The 18,805-nt window shown below is 46.9% G+C and overlaps 1 long non-coding RNA gene across 2 annotated transcripts; it reads right to left on the bottom strand.

Moving 5' to 3' along the window:
• Nucleotides 1-14,466: 14,466 nt before the first annotated feature.
• LOC119320207 lies at nucleotides 14,467-18,424 on the bottom strand. 2 transcript variants are annotated; one of them, XR_005154851.1, is made up of 4 exons: nucleotides 18,226-18,424; nucleotides 17,971-18,101; nucleotides 17,479-17,575; nucleotides 14,467-14,650 (listed from the first exon to the last, which is right to left on the bottom strand). It is a non-coding gene; the product is annotated as an uncharacterized LOC119320207 (long non-coding RNA). The 2 variants fall into 2 exon arrangements; XR_005154850.1 differs by having other exon boundaries at nucleotides 17,971-18,423.
• Nucleotides 18,425-18,805: the final 381 nt, after the last annotated feature.

Below are 18,805 nucleotides of genomic sequence, written 5' to 3'. Positions count from 1 at the left end.
GACTTCCACGCGTGGAGACTTCGATGTCATTGATGATGGTTCCCTATCAGAACTCGGTAGTGTTTTATTGTAAGACTACCATGTGAGCATGTTTTGTCTGAGACAACGTGTTCACATGTTTGTAGCAGAACCAGCTCATGTTTTGGAGCTTACTATCGTAGTTCATTTCCCGAGAATCTCGCAACATCATCTCGTTGATTTGTGTTGCAAACTTTCATTTTTCTTCCTAGACTCGATGAGTCTGGAATATCCTAACACCAACCAGATCTGAATCTCAGGCAGATATGATTGTTGGAACATTTCCCAAGAACTATAATAATGGTCTCTCTGTAACCGGTTAAGTGGATGTCGTGGCCAACACACCCAGCCGGAAGACCTATTATTGTAGTATCTTGATTGAGGAAGTTGGCCACCTCCCCATGAGGATTTCCTATGGATTTACTTCCGTAGTTATTCCTTATGATTTTTGTGATCCCGAAGTCCGACCTTTACTTGATGTCCTAGATATCAACCCAGTTTAATAAATGGGTTGCGCTGGCACATCAAGGAGAACATTAGAAGCGGAGTGCTAAATGTCTCTCGGTCGATCATCCAGATTCTATTTCCTTGGCCTCGCTAAGGTGAAATATGAGAAGGTTATCTTCCTTTGTATCTGCATCGTCCATTGCTGTTCATCATGGTAGTACGTTGTGTTGCCAGGACCCTTGACACGGATATTGGTAAAGCCTTGATGAATATGGAAATGCTCAATTCTTGAGAGCATGCACAAGCGCTAGGTGTTATCATCGGCACTAACTGGGATTGCTCTCAGTTTCCTCGGTTATGCTATAACTTTTCAAACAGTGGACTCACTCTCTACTGTTGAGCTTCTCCCCAGTTACTAAAATCATCCTTTGTGTTGTTTTCAACAAGGTAATCCACATCATCCATTCTAATCCGGGTATGCCATTCTACCGAACCCCTCCAAATGGTCGCTCGAGAATTGCCTTAGGTTGGTATAAAAGATTTTCGATGATCTCTGAATCAAAGGTAATTCTTTTTGCCACTTAAGGTAATAATTCTACGAATCACCCTCCTCCAAGATGTCTTGTTATGGTATCATGGCAACTCAAACTTCTCGCTACGTTGACAACCGTTCACCACCTTCTGAAGTGTGAAATTGTGGTCTACCTAGTGAACCTTCGTCATCTGTTACACTCCATCCCTCTAGATGTATGTTTCATGTCTCAGCCCGAGAGATGTTGGTATGTCTCATCCCATGAGTTGATCCTGAGTTGTTCGGTCTTCGAGAAGATCGATTCCTCTAGAGTTTTCCTTTCCTCTTCTTATCATGTCAGTCGGCATTCTCAGAGCAAGACGACAAGACAAAGATGGTGATTGAATCAACGTTCATTTGAAGTGCAACCTGGATCGTGAAGATTTCGTTAGTTGCGTTTTCCTCTTCATCTTACCCTACGCTTGAATCTCGGGACAAGATTTTTGCTTAGTGGGGGTGAGTTGTCACATCCCTAGCTTCTGGTGCTGCCTAGTGTTTGCATCTTGTTGCATCATGTTTTAATTTTATTTAAGTTGAATTGGGGATGACAGAACCCCCAGCACCCCCCCTTAAACCAACTAGGGTTTACTAAAATCATTTTCAATGAACCCAAAATGCCCTACTAAAATGTTCATCATCTTTGCCTTGGTCTAGAACCTCTGACAAAAATGGTGCACACTTTTCGAGGACAACAGAGGGTCACTGGATTAAATCATTAGTTAATTGCATTTGGGCATTTAAATGCTAGTAAATATTTTAAATGTCCAAATAATCCCAAACCAAAATGTTCCATGTTGGATATATTCTAAACATTGGGCATGCATAGTTTGGTGATTTTTGAAAGTGCCTAGATATTTTTAGTAATGCCACAAACTTACAGAACAAAAGAAAAATAGAAATAAAAGAAAGAGAGAGAGAGAGAGAAGGACCTACCTGGGCCACTTACCTGGCCAGCCCAGCCCACTGGCCCGGTGCCAGTCATCCCCAACCTCTGCCAGTAGGCAGAGGAGGGATAACGCACGGCGCGCACGCGGGCACCACGCCACCAGGCTGCCTGCCTGCGTCGCCTAGCCACCGCGACGCCTCGCGTCTTCTCCTCGACGCCGCCCTGACCCCCTGGACCCCCTCGCTCTCTCCCTCTCCCTCGTTCCCCTCCTCTGTCTCGTTCTCTCACACACACCCGAACGCGTCGTCGCCGCCGTTCGTCACCACCGCGGCCACCGGCCAGCGCTAGACCCATGGACCAGCCCTCGAGCTCCGTTGTGCCACCCTCGTCCTCTCCGTCAGCTCACATGGCCGGAAGAGCTCCAACACGCCGTCCCCGACCACTTCTTCATCGTCGGCCGCCGCGGATCTCCATCGCCGACTCGCCGCCGTCCGAGCTTCCCCGAGCACGCCGAGTCCACCACTGCACTCCACGTGAGCTCCTGATCATCCTCCCCCTCTCCGTTCTCTCTCTAGCATACCATAGCCGCCGCACCTCTCTCACCCGATAGCACGCTGCCGCACGAGCTCGTCGCCAACGAGGCTCCGGTGGCCATTTGGTTCCGTGCGTGCCTCCGTTGGGTTCGTGAGCTCTCATAGAACGCATAGGTGCTAACCATAGATCCTCCCGTGCTCGGCGTCGTCGTTTTCATCGGTGCCCGAACTCTGGCCGCTGCCACAACCTCGCTTCCGGCGAACGCCGGCCACCCCGCACCCTTCCGTTGGTTCCCCTGGATGCGCGCGGCCACGGGCTACCTCCTGGTGGCCTTCGCGCATCCAGCCGTCGCCCGCAGATCAAGTCCGGCGAGTTGCCACCACAGTTTTGGTCGCTGCCGGCCAAACTCCGGCGTGCCGACGTGGCCACGTAATTAGTGCTAATCAACACCAGCTAAACCACCCTTAGACACTGACAGCGGGCCCCGCAGCGGGTCAAACCCTGAGTCAATGCGGGATTAGTGTATGTCTCACTGACCAGTGGACCCCATGGGTCAGGTTTGACCCTGTTGACCTTGCTGACGTCACGCTGTCATCATGCTAACGCAGTAAGTGATTTTCTAGATTTTAATTAAACCAAGAAATTCCAGAAAATATCCAAAACTTCTAAAAATCATATAAAATCAACCATAACTCAGAATTAAATAGTTTATATATGAAAAATGATCAGAAAAATCCAATCTATCCATCTGTACCATTTTCATGCATGTTAGAACAACTTATGACTACTGTTTTGGACAATTCAATTAAATGGCATGTAATAAATCACATATGGAGTTTGAATTTGAATCTTTGATTCAAACCAACTTCATTTAACTTGTTGCTAGTTGCATTAGCTCAAACCACAGCATATTGCCATGTCACATTCATGCATCATATTGTTGCATTGCATTGATTGTGTTCTCCCTTGTTTGCTGGTATTTGTCCCCTCTCAGTAGACGACGTTCCGACGATGAGTTCGATGACACCGATGAAGAACTATATTATCTTCAGAAGTGCCAGGCAAGCAAAACCTCCTTATTCATTCCGATACAATCCCACTCTCTCGCTCCTGCTCTCTTTTACTGCATTAGGACAACACCGATTCAACTGTTACATGCTGCGGTAGTTGAACCCCTTTATCCTCTGCATGACCTGTCATTGCCACAGTAAATAGATGAAACCCACTAGCATGAGTAGGAGTTGTTTGAGCCCTGATGTGCCTACTCATTCATGCTTGTTTCCATGCCTGCTACTGCTTAGAGTTGAGTCGGGTCTGATTCATCGGGGATGAATTGGAATGTGGTGAACATGTCCTACTGTTGAGAGCTAAGTGTGTGAACACGATTTGGTAAAGGTAGCGGTGAGAGGCCATGTAGGAGTACATGGTGGGTTGTCTCATTGCAGCCGTCCTCAGGAACTGAGTTCTGTGTTTGTGATCCATGATCAGTTACTACCACACATTGGGCTCCGTGCGCTCCAAGCTCTCTCGACTTATTAATCAACTCGATCTCTGTCCAGGAGTTGCAACTAGTTTCTGGTGTTTGTAGGTAGTGTTTGTAGTCTACCAAGTGGCACCCGGTACAGGTGGGCTTGGGACAGACTAGGCACAGTGGCACGGTGTACCAAGCGTAGATCCACCCGTCGAGGTGGGCTTGGGAACCCTGCTCACATCGTTTGGGGCCGTGAGCGACACCCCGGCCGGATCTCCTTGCGGATGGAACCCGAATAGGCGATAAACCTGGACGAGAGACTTGTGTGGTTAGTCAGGTCGTGGCCGACACCCTCGCTGGGCTTCCGCTTGAAGGTTGCCGAGTACATGTCGTGTAAACGGCGGTAAGTGGTGAGAGCGTGTGTGAAGAAGTACACCCCTGCAGGGTTAATATGATCTACTCGAATAGCCGTGTCCGCGGTAAAGGACTTCTGGGTTGCCTGTACAGTTCATAGACAAGTGAAAGTGGATACTTTAAAATATGCAAGATAAGCGTGAGTGCTATGGATGGCGTTCTCGTAGGGAGACGGGAGCGGATCCATAGTGGTGTATTGATATGGTGAATATGTGGACTCGTGTGCGCCACCTCAAAAGAGTTACTTCCAGTCGTAGTTCAGGATAGCCACCGAGTCAAAGCTGGCTTGCTGCAGTTAAACCCCACCATCCCCTTGTTGATAATGATGCATATGTAGTTAGATCTGATGTAGGTCTTGCTGGGTGCATTTGTACTCACGTTGCTTAATTTATGTTTTTGCAGAGAGACGTCAGTCTCGCTAGTAGTACCGCATGGACTTCGACGTTTAGCTTGCTACCTCAGCTACGATCTTGTGCCCTCGGCAGAATCTGATAGACAGTCAGGCTTCTCAGCCTTTTTCTTTTGTAGATGTCTGTACTCAGACATGTTAAGCTTCCGCTTGTGCTTGACTTGTTTGCTCTGAATGTTGGGTCATGAGACCCATGTTTGTAATATCTCGCTCCTCGGAGCCTATTGAATAAAATACTTGAGATGTAGAGTCATGTTGTGATGCCATGTTGTATTTGCACATATCGAGCATATTGTGTATATGTTATTGAAATGCTTGGTATGTGTGGGATCTGACTATCTAGTGGTTTATCCTTGGTAGCCTCTCTTACCGGGAAATGTCTCCTAGTGCTTCCACCGAGCCTTGGTAGCTTGCTACTGCTCCGGAACACTTAGGCTGGCCGGCATGTGTCTTTCTTCGTTCCTGTGTCTGTCCCCTCGGGGAAATGTCACGCGATGAATTCCGGAGTCCTGTTAGCCCGCTACAGCCCGGTTCACTGGAGTCCTGCTAGCCCAGTTGCTACAGCCCGGATTCACTCGCTGATGACCGACACGTTCGTTGCTGGGTCATGTATGCTTGTCCCTGTAAGTTAGTGCCACTTTGGGTTCACGACTAGCCATGTTAGCACGGGTTCTTTGTCATATGGATGCTAGCGGCACTATCATATACGTGAGCCAAAAGGCGCAAACGGTCCCGGGCCAGGTAAGGTGGCACCCGTGGGAATACCGTGCATGAGTCCGCAAAGTGATATGATGTGTTACATGCTAGGTCGGTGTGATTTAGGATCGGGGTCCTGACACTGAGGTGTCATCACGGAGAGTTTCTCCGAATCCGGCGGGGCTGAAGGCAATCGTATGTCCCCTCAAAGCCCTATGCACCCGGCCTTCGAAAAAGGCCATCGGACGAGTCCGGCACCGACTGGTGTATGGTCGGAGGAGCTGAAAGATCTGCTCGGGCAAGCGTCTATCTCGGAAGATCACCGTGCGCTAATGGGTACGGTGATTGAAAGGATTTCATCCGCTGAAAGCGGATTGCATGACGCCGTCATAAGTTTACTGACGGGTTTTTAGGTACGCAAAATGATGTACCTTCTGACAGTTTTGCATATAGAATGCGCCCTGTATAGATAGTAGCCCCTGAGACTCGGTGCATTGTCAAAAATGATAGCGCGCCGAGGATCATAATGCCAGGTATAACATGCGCTCTTCCTATGTAGGTGGCGAAGTGTCCGATGGCAAGCCGGACTGATGAATTTGCCGAACTAAAGTGGCAACTTGACGTGGCGGATTCTGACATCGCGCTTGTCAATAAGCGGCTTGACGAGTCACAAGGTATGCAGCTTCTCTGTGGACATCGGGTAAGGTAGCTTAATGTCTGTGCCTTACAACATGTATGCTTGACGCAGATGGTGCCGCTGCCATGGAGAACCTTCGGGAGGAACTCGCCCGAGCCAAGGAGCAAGCCCGAAAAAGTGATGTGGCTGCCTTAAAAGCGGCCGAAGAGCTGAGAGCCGAACAGGCTGCTCACTGCCGAAGCAAGAAAGAAATGGCCGAGATGGCCGTGAAGTTAAAGAATGCTGCCGACCGTTGCTAGCTTCTTGAAAAATAAGATCGAGTGGTGCAAGAGGACCTGAAGAAGGCCACTACCGAGGCCAAGGATGCTCGTTCTGTGATGAGAGCTATGAAGGAGGAGCTGCATCAGGCCAGAGATATCGCGGCTGGAAAGCCCTTTCTGCTGCGGAGAAAATTCGTGGATCCTAAAATATGCTTAGTTGGACCAGTTGTGGAGTGTGGAGGATGCTTATCTAGACCTGGCGGCAAGTGTCGCGGACGCGGCCGAACACTTCCGAGATCAAAAGGATCGCGAAGTGGAAAAGGTTTTTTGGTCGCAGTTCCATAATCCGGAGCGCCCACTTCCATTGACCGATCGTTTGGCCGAATGGGCTGAGCTGAATAGGTTGTCCGGACTTGCGATGAAGGATGTCGTGACTCATTTGTGGCCGAACAGGCCCGAGCCGAAGAGTTATTTTGGCTTGGTGCAGCAGTTCCTTGGTGCGGTGCCGCATATTGGTGCAATGAAGCGGTCAGCATGCATAGAGGGTGCGCGGATGGCTCTTGCCCATGTGAAGACATACTGGGCGGAGATGAAGGCCACCGACGTTGCATCCCAGGATTCGGACAGAACCCGAGTACCTGCCGAGCACTATTTTGAGGAAGTCCTGCAGGGCGCTCGTTTAATAGAGACGTAGTGCTCGAGGGATATTATGTTCTAATGACATGTAGGATTTGTGAAACAATGTTTCAATATAATATAAGGGCTTTTTATACTAGTGCATTCAAGTATTAAAACGCCTCCTGTGCGGCCATTAATGTATATGTGTATATAACCTGAAAGATGGCAGTCCTTGGCTTCAGCCCCCACGCACATAGTGCGGGGGTGTTTGCAAAAAAGGCGCATTTTCACACTTAATCCAACATCTTGGTCCTGTAAAGGAGGTGATAGCGTAGCAAACTAGGCAGCCGGACTATAATGCTTTATCACTTTCAGTTAGCCATACGAGTTCGATGGTGGGGCTACTATATAGCCCCTAGGGGCACCGCGCTCTCCCGAATTTGGGGCGCGTATGTGCCTGACCGGGAAACGGTCCTTCGTTAATGCGGAGGAATTCTAAACATTCCGGTGGGTCATCGAGTGGTTGATCAGTCTCACGCTATATCATGACAGTCAGTTTTCGGCTTTCTCTACTGAGGTGCTCACCAGGCTGAACCGGGGCACAGTCGCAGTAGTTCTCCTGGTGTCGCGTTAGCCGATAGAACGGAACATAAGGTAGCAAAACACAGGAGCCGGGCAAACCCAACATTTGACCAAAGACATGATTCAGAGCTAATGCATATAAGGCCTAACTCGAGACGCCGAACACTCCCTAAGGTATTCGGTCTTTATGAAAACAGGCAGAACAATGCCCTAAGCCCCTAGTGTCCAGGTACGCGCAAAAATTTCTGATGCGGTCGATGCCCAAACGCCAGCCTCCTCCTTGGTTATAGCAACAAACCGATGGATGTGTATCAACAAGAGAAAGTAAAAAAGGTTTACGCAGGGTCTTAATCTGAAAAGAAAACTTGCAACGGGTCCCTACTACACGTATGCGCCTGTGTCTCTGTTGTGCCGTATCCTAGACGGGTGTAGCACGGTGTTCATCTGTAAAAGAGAAGAACTTAGTTGAAGAAAGATCGTGCGAAAAATGTACTTTATATTAAATAAACAGAGTACGATTCAAAAAATGAATAAAATTGAGCTTTATTGTCTCTTGTTGTATATGCATGCAGCCCCTTGTACGGGGGTGTGCGGCTATCAGGCCTTTGTATGTTTACGCTGGACTCGTCTAGTCGTGCCCGGGGTCCGAATGACCTGTTCAGGCGCTTGGTTTAGCGGAGTCGGATTAGTGTGTGACTGTCCAGGCAGTCTCACGTTCTTCCGTGCTCAAGTAACACTTGATACTTCCCTTTAATGAGATGATGTCGCGCAGACCGGGCATTTTAAGTGTAAGAGATGCATAATGCGGTATTGCGTTAAAGCGGGCGAAAGCTTCACATCCCAATAGTGCTTGATAGCTACTTTTTAGTGGGGCGATATGGAAGGTTAACTTTTCGCGGCGGAAGTTGTCAGATGAGTCGAACATAACTTATAGCAGTAGGGAGCCCGTACAATGGGCATATAGGCCTGGCATTACCACCTTGAAGGAGGTGTCGCGGTGGCGAATTTTGGTTGGGTCTATCCCCATTTTGCGGATTGTGTCCTGATATAGCAGGTTTAGATCACTACCGCTGTCCATTAGGACTTCTGTGAATTGGAGTCCGTCGATTATAGGATCTAATATCAGGGCAGTTCATCCTGCATTCCGAATACTTCCGGAATAATCCTGATGATCAAAGGTGATTGGTTTTGACCACCAATGTCGAGACTCCGCTGGGATAGGCCGTGCGGCGCGTATTTCTACGGGCGTCGTTCTGATTTTCCCTTTTATCACTTGAAGCGAGTTTACTGTTTTGACTTCTTGTGGGAAATTCTTTTGTTTTCCGGTGCTCTGCTTGTGGGGTTCGTCATCGTCCTCGCTTGGTGTGTCGAGCCCCTTGTGTTCGGCATTGAGTTTGCCAGACTGCTTGAAGACCCAACAATCTCTGTGGGTATGGTTTGCAGGCTTCCCGGGGGTACTGTGGATTTGGCATATTTTGTCCAAGATTTTGTTTAAGTTGGATAGCTCGTGGCTGTTATCCTTGAGGGGCAGTTTTTTATGATTCTGCCGAGAGCTTTTGAATCCGACGTTGACTGCCATGCTCTTCGGGCTGTTTCCCCTTGTCCGGCACTGGTCCTTGTTGCGTCGTGGTTTCCTGTTTCCATCTCTGACTTCGGATGTACTTGGGTCGCTGGTACTACATCTTGCCAGCCAACTATCATCTCCCGCGCAAAAGCGGGTCATGAGGCTTGTTAGTGCGGCCATTGTTCTTGGCTTTTCCTGGCCAAGGTGCCTGGCGAGCCATTCGTCTCGAACGTTGTGTTTGAAAGCTGCTAAGGCTTCGGCGTCCGGACATTCGACTATTTGGTTCTTTTTGGTGAGGAACCTATTCCAGAATCTGCGAGCTGACTCTCCGGGTTGTTGAGTTATGTGACTTAAATCGTCTGCATCCGGAGGGCGGGCATAAGTCCCTTGAAAATTTGCCCGAAAAGCATCCTCGAGCTCTTCCCAACTTCCAATGGTATTTTCAGGGAGGCTTTTAAGCCAGTGCCGTGTTGGCCCTTTGAGCTTGAGGGGTAAGTATTTTATGGCGTGGAGATCATCTCCTCTGGCCATGTGTATGTGGAGGATGTAATCCTCAATCCAGACTCCCGGGTTTGTTGTTCCGTCGTATGCCTCTATGTTTACGGGTTTAAATCCCGCTGGGAATTCGTGATCCAGCACCTCATCGATGAAACATAGGGGGTGTGCGGCTCCCCGATATTTGGGTGTGCCGTGATTTCTGGATATTTGGCGTGTTGCATTGCTTAGAAGAGCTTGCTTTCTTGGCCCATAGATGGACCTAACCGGGCCATCCTTTTGATGTGAATCCTTATGCGGATCACGTGTCGGCCTGTGTGCGGCGCCGCTTGCCGCTCTATGCTTGTCATGTGGTCATCCATTCGACCGGGCAGCCTCTTTGTTCTTTGATTGCGGTGGCTCTAAGGCCTCCTCATCGAATTTGGGCAGTAGTTTGTGCTTCGGGTAGCTCTTTGTTTGGCGACTGTCGCCGTATTTGTCTGCGGTGTTGAGTACTTTGCTCCATCTGATTCTGAGTGCATCTTCCGCTGTTTTGAGCTTCCGCTTCTCCTTCTTCACGCTACGTGCAGTGGCGACAAGCCTTTTGTGGAGGTTCTTCTGCTCCAACAACTTGTCCGGTGTGAGATCGTCCGGACTGTTATCTTCGCCGGGGACGGATTGTTTATCCAAGTTGTCCTGTTCGAACGGTTGTTCAATGGCATGTTCGTCGTCCACCGGTTCGACCTGCTCTATGGCTGGGTCTGTATGGCCGCCGTCTTGGTCGAGGCGGGGCTTTGTGCGACGCTTTCGTCGCCGTCTTGACTGCTTTTCGAGGGATTTATCCTTCGTAGCGTCCCGTTGTTCCTTGTCGTCACTTCCTTTAGGTGTATCCACCATGTATACATCGTGAGATGGGGTGGCTGACCAGTACACTATAGGTGCTGGTTCGTGGTTATCTCCTACATCGTCGTCCATACCGTCGATGTCTTCGGAGTCGAAATTGAGCATGTCGTTTAAACTTTCGATAGTGGCTATGAAGTGGGTGGTGGGTGGGTGTTGAATTTCTTCCTCGTCCGCATCCCAACCTTCCTGACCATAGTTCGGCCAGGGCTCTCCTAATAAAGAGAGAGACTTTAGTGAATTCAGGATGTCGCCAAGGGGCGAGTGCTGAAAGATGTCCGCGGCGGTGAACTCCATAACCGGCGCCCAATCGGATTTGATTGGCAGGGGTGCGGGAGGTTCGAAGTCCGGAGAGGAGTCCGGCACCTCGAAGTCATGGGCTTTGCAAAGGACAGGGATGGTGTTCGGCTCAATCGCTATAGAGATTGTAGCCCCCGAGGCGGTGTCCAGCCACTCGTCCTCAATTGGCGAAGTCGGCTTTGAGCTAAGGGTCAGAGCGGACTCGGGTGCGGCCTCCAGGGCACTGTTCGGCGGCAGAGCTAGATCATGCCCATCAAGACAGTGTGGCGCACTTGGCTATGGCTCGAATCCGTCGAAGATCAAGTCTCCGCGGATGTCAGCCGTGTAGTTCAAACTCCCAAATCTGACCTGATGGCCAGGGGCGTAGCTTTCGATCTGCTCCAGATGGCCAAGTGAATTGGCCCGCAGTGCAAAATTGCCATCGTTATTGATGATCGAAGGAGCCATCGGGCCTAAAGGTGACAACACAGAGAAACTCTCAATGAAAGCACCAATGTCGGTGTCAAAACCGGCGGATCTCGGGTAGGGGGTCCCGAACTGTGCGTCTAGGCGGATGGTAACAGGAGACAAGGGACACGATGTTTTTACCCAGGTTCGGGCCCTCTCGGTGGAGGTAAAACCCTACTCCTGCTTGATTAATATTGATGATATGGGTAGTACAAGAGTAGATCTACCACGAGATCAAAGAGGCTAAACCCTAGAAGCTAGCCTATGGTATGATTGTTGTTCGTCCTACGGACTAAAACCCTCCGGTTTATATAGACACCGGAGAGGGTTAGGGTTACACAGAGTCGGTTACAATGGTAGGAGATCTACATATCCGTATCGCCAAGCTTGCCTCCACGCCAAGAAAAGTCCCATCCGGACATGGGACGAAGTCATCAATCTTGTATCTTCATAGTCCAGGAGTCCGGCCGAAGATGATAGTTCGGCTATCCGGATACCCCCTAGTCCAGAACTCCCTCAGACGCCGTCACCGCACTTCGCAGGCGGCGACTGCCTTCCTGCCGAAGAGTGATGATTTGCTCCGGGAGATCCTCATGCGTCTCCGCTGCAGCCATCCTTGCTTCCCCTCGCCTCCGCCGTTTGCAAGAGATGGTGGGTCCTATCATCGACCCAAAGTTCATCAGCATGCAGCTTCTGCGCCCACCACTGGAAGCCGCCTCTACTCGGCTTCATCGAGGGAACCAGGTTCAACCCAGTACTCGTCGCTCCCGATCGGATACCTAGCCTCTCCAGACTCGGCTAGTACGATGATGGGCACCGGTACCATGTGCACGATATCCACCACGGTCTCGTTCTCGCCAGTAAAATCTTGTCGTGGGAGGGGGTTTATTTTGTGTGGGACCCCATCACCGGCGAGCAGTGCGGCGTGCATGTTCCAAGGAAGTTAATGAGGGGGATTTTTCTCCACTGTGCGGTGGTCTGCACTGCCAGCGACCAGGGCCATGTGCACCACAGCTACCACTCACGCCCCTTCAAGGTGGTTCTGATGCCCGCTTGCACAACTGGTCCCACCGCATTTGTTTATTACTCAAAGATTGGCATATTTAGGAATATCAATATCACCTCGCCACAGCCTGCACTTCAGGGTTATCTAGAGCGTACAGTTCGTGCTACACTTGTTGGTAATGTGCTCTATTGGGTGTCCAATTGTAACTGTATTCTAGAGTTTGCTTTGGACGAGTACAACCTAGTGGTGACCATGGCGCCTCAGGATAGAGGAGAATTGTCAAATGGCCGCCAACATGTGATATTCGCTGATGATGGTGATATTGGCTTTGCTATACTATTCTTTCCTCGCTTACAAATGTGGTGGCGGAAAGTTAATGTTCATGGTGTTGACACATGTTCGATGTGGAAGAGCGTTGAAATTAATAGCATTCCTCTATTCTCTCCCCCACAACATTGCCCCAACTATCATAATGGGATATTGTGAGGATTCTGATACAATGGTTATAGAAGTTTTCAGTGTTGGTGCTCCCAGTAATAAGCACATGGTTCAACTCAAGTCCATGCAGACCAAGAATGTTGATATGAAAAGTAATCATGGTTGGTATCCTGTCACAAGTTTTTATACACTAGGTCATTGCTCATCTTTAGCACTTGTATTGCAGGAGTAACCTAATTCATTTTCTTTTGCACACTAAATATTTGCTCAGACATCGTCATTGTGCCTCTTGAGTAACTACCAACTTACACTTGATCAACATTTGTCCATTTGTTGGACTGAGAAACTTAACTTGTAGCTGTGTTTTTTTAGTAGGTGTCTTCATTCTTGGGAGATCCAAATCAAATGTCAAATGAGTAGAAATGTAAAATCAAATGTCACTTGGTAACTTAACTGGGCATGTTTGTAATCTCAACGCTGGTTATATATTGTGTACAATACTTTCTTTAACTAAACAATAACAACTTCCACTGAATCCGTACCTTCTGAAATGATATTTGTTTTCCTCGAACCCAAATGATATTTTTAATCAATTGTCAAAGACTCCTGTAAGTGACTATAAATCTGTAGGAAAAGAAATTGCATTTCTTGGCTCCAATCACGCTCAATTTATTCAAAGCTGCATATCTGAAGTCACTTTTGTTAATAGAATTTTTAAGCTTATGTATGGTTTTCTATCCTTGGCATGACACGGGAATGACCTTCCATGTTATTATCAGCTTATTTTTCTATGAAGTGGCTAAGTATACAGCTTTTAGAAATATTCCTTGTATTTACAATAGATGTTTTATTTTGTATATTTCTAGTTCAGAAGTGAGCTATAAATCATCTGTAAAATGTGAGTTACGAAAGTAAGTTATTTGATCAAGGTGGATTTGTCAGCTCATTGGTGACTGACACACTGTTGCCTTGCAGTATTACCCATTTGCCTTTTCCACAGAGTTGTTACTAATTCCCTGAGTTCTTATGCTTCTAGGCACAACCATTGCTGCTGATCAAATGAAGCTGGAATTCTGCACAATATATAGGATGACTATGGTTTGATGTGCTAATGTGTTGAAATGGCCAAGGAGGTAAGAAGAGGGTTTTGAATATAGCTTGTGAGATTTGCACCGTTTGATTTTTTATGGAAAATATGTCTTCCAGCATGGGTACCATGCATGCACGCAGAACGTACTGTTCAAGTGTTCGTTTGCATATAGGTATTTACACATGTGAATAACACAGACATCAATTAAAATGTGGTTGTGCCAATATAAAAATTGCTCATTTTTATTTGTAAATAATATCCTGATATTAAATGTTTGTTGAAATAATCTGTGTGTGCGCCTATTGGACATGCCTAGAGTTATGCCTTATTTTTTGGCTTCAACTTCGGCAGAAACCGACCTCTGCTTAATTAAATACTTGAAACCTTTTGACGCTATAAAAAACTAAAGACAACAAAATAAATATTTGTTAGGGTGTGGAATTGTTTTAGGCTTCTCCCCATCCGTGTGAAGCTAATTTCAGAGGTTGGTTTCTGCCGAAGTTGAAGCCAAAAAACAAGGCAAAACTCTAGACATGTCCAATAGGCGTGCGCACAGGTTATTTCAACAAACATTTAATATCAGGTTGTTATTTACAAATAAAAAGGAGTCATTTTTATATTGGCACAACCACATTTCAATTGATGTATGTGTTATTCACATCCGGAGATACCTATATGCAAATGAACACTTGAACAGTAAGTTCTGCGTGCATGCACTAGAAGACATATTTTCCATAAAAAAATCAAACGGTCCAAATCTCACAAGCTACATTCAGAATGCTCTTCTTACTCGCTGGACCATTTCAACACATTAGCACATCAAACCATAGTCATCCTATATACTGTGCAGAATTTCAGCTCCATTTGATCCAGCGGCAATGGTTGTGCCTAGAAACATAAAACTTAGGGAATTAGTAACAGCTTTGTAGAAAAGTCAAATGGGTAATACTGCAAGGCAACAGTGTGTCAGTCACCAATGAGCTGACAAATCCACCTTGAACAAATAACTCACTTCCATAATTCACATTTTACAGATGATTTATAGCTCACTTCTGAACTAGCAATATACAAAATAAAACATCTATTGTAAATACAAGGAATATTTCTAAAAGTTGTATGCTTGGCCACTTAATGGAAAAATAAGTTGATAATAACATGTAAGCTCATCCCTGTGTCATGCCAAGCATAGAAAACCATACATAAGCTAAAAATTTCAGCAACAAAAGTGACTTCGGATATGCAGCTTTGAATAACTTGAGCATAATTGGAGTCAAGAAATGCAATTTCTTTTCCTATAGATTTATAGTCACTTACAGAAGGGTTTTCGACAATTGATTAAAAATATCATTTGGGTTCAAAGAAAACAAATATCATTTCAAGAGGTACTGATTCAGTGGAAGTTGTTATTTTTTAGTTAAAGAAAGTATTGTACACAATATATAACTAGCGTTAAGATTACAAACATGCCCAGTTAAGTTACCAAGTGACATTTGATTTTACATTTCTACTCATTTGACATTTGATTTGGATCTCCCAAAAATGAAGACACCTACTGAAAAAAAAACACAGCTACAAGTTAAGTTTGTCAATCCAACAAATGGGCAAATGTTGATTAAGTGTAAGTTCGTAGTTACTCAAGAGGCACAATGACGATGTCTGAGCAAACATTTAGTGTGCAAAAAAATGAATTAGGTTACTCCTGCAATACAAGTACTAAAGATGAGCAATCACTTGGTGTATAGAAACTTGTGAAAGGACACCAACCATGATAACTTTTCATATCAACATTCTTGGCCTGCATGGACTTGAGTTGAACCATGTACTTATTGTTGGGAGCACCAACAGTGAAAACTTCTATAACCATTGTATCAGATTCCTCACAATATCCCATTATGATAGCTGGCGCAATGGTGTGTGGAGAGAATAGATGAATGTTATTAATTTCAACGCTCTTCCACATCGAACATGTAGCAACACCATGACCATTAACTTTCAACCGCCACATTTAGAAGCGAGGAAAGAATGGTATAGTAAAGCCAACATCACCATCATCAGCGAGTATCACATGTTGTCGGCCATTTCGCAATTCTCCTCTAGCCTGAGGCGCCATGGTCACCACTAGGTTGTACTCGTCCAAAGCAAACTCTAAAATATGGTTACAACTGGACACCCAGTAGAGCACATTACCAACAAGAGTAGCACGAACTGTACGCTCTAGATAACTCTGAAGTGCAGGCTGTAGCGAGGTGATATTGATATTCCTAAATATGCCGGTCTCTGGGGAATAAACAAATGCGGTGGGACAAGTTGTGCAAGCGGGCATCAGAACCACCTTCAAGGGGCGCGAGTGGCAGCTGTCGTGCACATGGCCTTGGTCGCTGGCAGCGCAGACCACCGGACAGTGGAGAAAAATCCCCCTCGTTAACTTCGCCGGAACAGGCACGCCGCGCTGCTCGCCGGTGATGGGGTCCCACACAAAATAAACCCCCTCCCCCAGCAAGATTTTACTGGTGAGAACGAGACCGTGGTGGATATCATGCACATGGTACCGGCGCCCATCACCGTACTGGCCGAGCCTGGAGAGGCTAGGTATCCAGTCGGGAGCGACGAGGAGTGGGTTGAACCTGGTTCCCTTGATGAAGCCGAGTAGAGGTGGCTTCTGGTGGTGGGCGCAGAAGCTGTTGATGAACTTTGGGTCGTGATGAGGCCCCGCCATCCTTGCAGACGGCGAAGGCGCAGGGAAGCGAGGATGGCTGCAGCAGGAGACGGATGAAGATCTCCCGAAGCAAATCATCACTCTCCGGCAGGGAGGCAGTCGCCGCCTGTGATGTGCGGCGGTGTCGATGGGTCACTCCGGCGCCATCCCCACTCGCGTGGATTTGGGGGTGGAGGCGCGGGCTACGACGGGGGGCGCCATCCTCACTCGCATGGATTTGGGAGTGGAGGCGCGAGCTGCGGCGGCGGGCGCCATCCCCACTCGCGAGGATTTGGAAGCGAGGAGCCATTCCGGCGTGGCTTTGGGTATGGAGGCTATTGAGATACTAGATGATACCCCACGCGTTGCTGTGGGAATCGATAATAAGTAAGTGATGTTTAAAAACATGATATCTTTATTAAGTACATGATGATGACAAAAAATTTGTCTAAAAAAATATTGTTTAAATTAAGCATCTAAAGAAAACATGATGAAAATTCGAATATGTGTGCATGTGAAATTATCTATTAATCCCTTACCTTCACTGTTTATCATCAAGGTGATCACGGAAAAACGTTAAGCAGAGACAGCAGAGACATCTCACCCCTTTGCAAAACCTAAAACAATAACAACTATTCCTGTGCATTCCATAAAAAATATATCTTGCACTGGAAAGATAAAATGTGAGTGAACATAATCTCATTTTCTATAAATTTTTAGAAAAAGGTCGCATATAAATCATGAAACTCACTGTTAAGTCTTTCACCAGAATTTTTTTGTGCAACGTGTTGCTATTTCTTTTAGGTTGTCATCCATGACAGTATACCTAGGTACCTATGATTTGTTTTTCGTTTGCCTTCTTCAATACAAAACTGTGCATGCTTATGCGTTCTATAAAGCTTAGTTCCACTCCTAAAAATGAATAGCTTGATCATGAGGTAGTGTGTGTATGCAATGGAATCACATATTAGAAAGCTGCAAACTGACAGCAAGAGGGAGAAACACAAAACATCATACTAACCAGAGAGACGGCTACGTGATGCATAAGATGGAGATGAAGGGAGACCTAATCATCACCATGTCCCGGAATCTGGCGAAGTTGATTTATCTTCCAGCCACTATAAGAGATTCAGAAAAGGGACCATTAAATTTAAAGTAGAACTAAATTTACGGACACATGTTTATGCGTGGGTCTACTTGTGATTGCCGAAATGAATCCAGTATAGTTTGTTGCACAAAAGGACCAACTATAACTAAGAACCAGTACATCTGAAGGCGGGGTAGCAATTATGACAGTGAATGAAATTGAGATAGAAGAAATAGCTACCTCGAACTGTCTTTGGCAATCAAACTCATACATGCAATTCATCCATGTTCAGATAAAAAAAATGCATGTGGTGTAATCAAGTTACATACTAGCTTGCCCAGAAGACTAAAAGTAGAAACTGAACCGAACAAACACATCTGAAGAGAGAAAAGCATGTACAAAGGCTATGGCAACCTACAGTCATACCATGATACCATCAGTCATCGTGAAGAAGAATGTTGGAGCAATTTTAACCACCTCTCTTTTGACTAATAATCAGTTGCTGCTGATTTGGGATGCCTCCACGGCCAGCATCACTCCACAACTGAGACCGATGCCTGTTAGGATGCCTCGACGACGTCGGGCGGACGGACAACAGAGTGTCATGGCATTGAAGAAGGACGGGAAGAGAGGTTGGCTCAGCTGTCAAGATCGACATGAGGGAGTGCGCGGTGGCTATACCTTTAAGCATGGACCTCGATCAGGGAGGCGTCGACCCCACGAGGTGCAGACGGACGGAAGCACAGATGAGCATGTGGAAGGATGCAAGAAGAGAAGAAAGGGAGGCAGGTGGATTTGTGGAGAAGGGGAGGCAGAGGAGATGATGGGGCGGAAGATTGGACAGAGGCACCACATGTTCCACTGGATGGAAAGGAAGGCGAAGAGATGATGTCCATCACAGAAAGAACAGACAAACTTAAGGGGAGAAGACGAAGTGAAACTCCTGCACTATTTGGTGGAGAAGATGAAGTGATAGAAAATCAACCGGTGGGGGAGTTACCAACTGGGGAGATGAGAGGGCTGTAGCGCTCCAGCCGGAGCTCCCATTTCCTTTTAGAACGAAAAATGGAAACAAATGATGACTTGGATGGCTGAGGGCATCCTGCATGTGGGAAGTTGCTTACATGGCAGAATTGCTGAGGATACGTTTACCGAAAAAGGCTTGCGCCCCGCTATATTAATATAGCAACCAAAAGATACAGCCAGAAGTTCGATGCTGGGGCAAACAACACAATCATGCCCAAAAGAAAAACAAGAGAAA

This window comes from Triticum dicoccoides, chromosome 6B (genome assembly GCF_002162155.2).
Source record: "Triticum dicoccoides isolate Atlit2015 ecotype Zavitan chromosome 6B, WEW_v2.0, whole genome shotgun sequence".
Lineage (NCBI taxonomy): Eukaryota > Viridiplantae > Streptophyta > Magnoliopsida > Poales > Poaceae > Triticum > Triticum dicoccoides.
The sequence above is the reverse complement of the archived record's forward strand: the minus strand, read 5'-3'. Positions and strand labels throughout refer to the sequence as shown.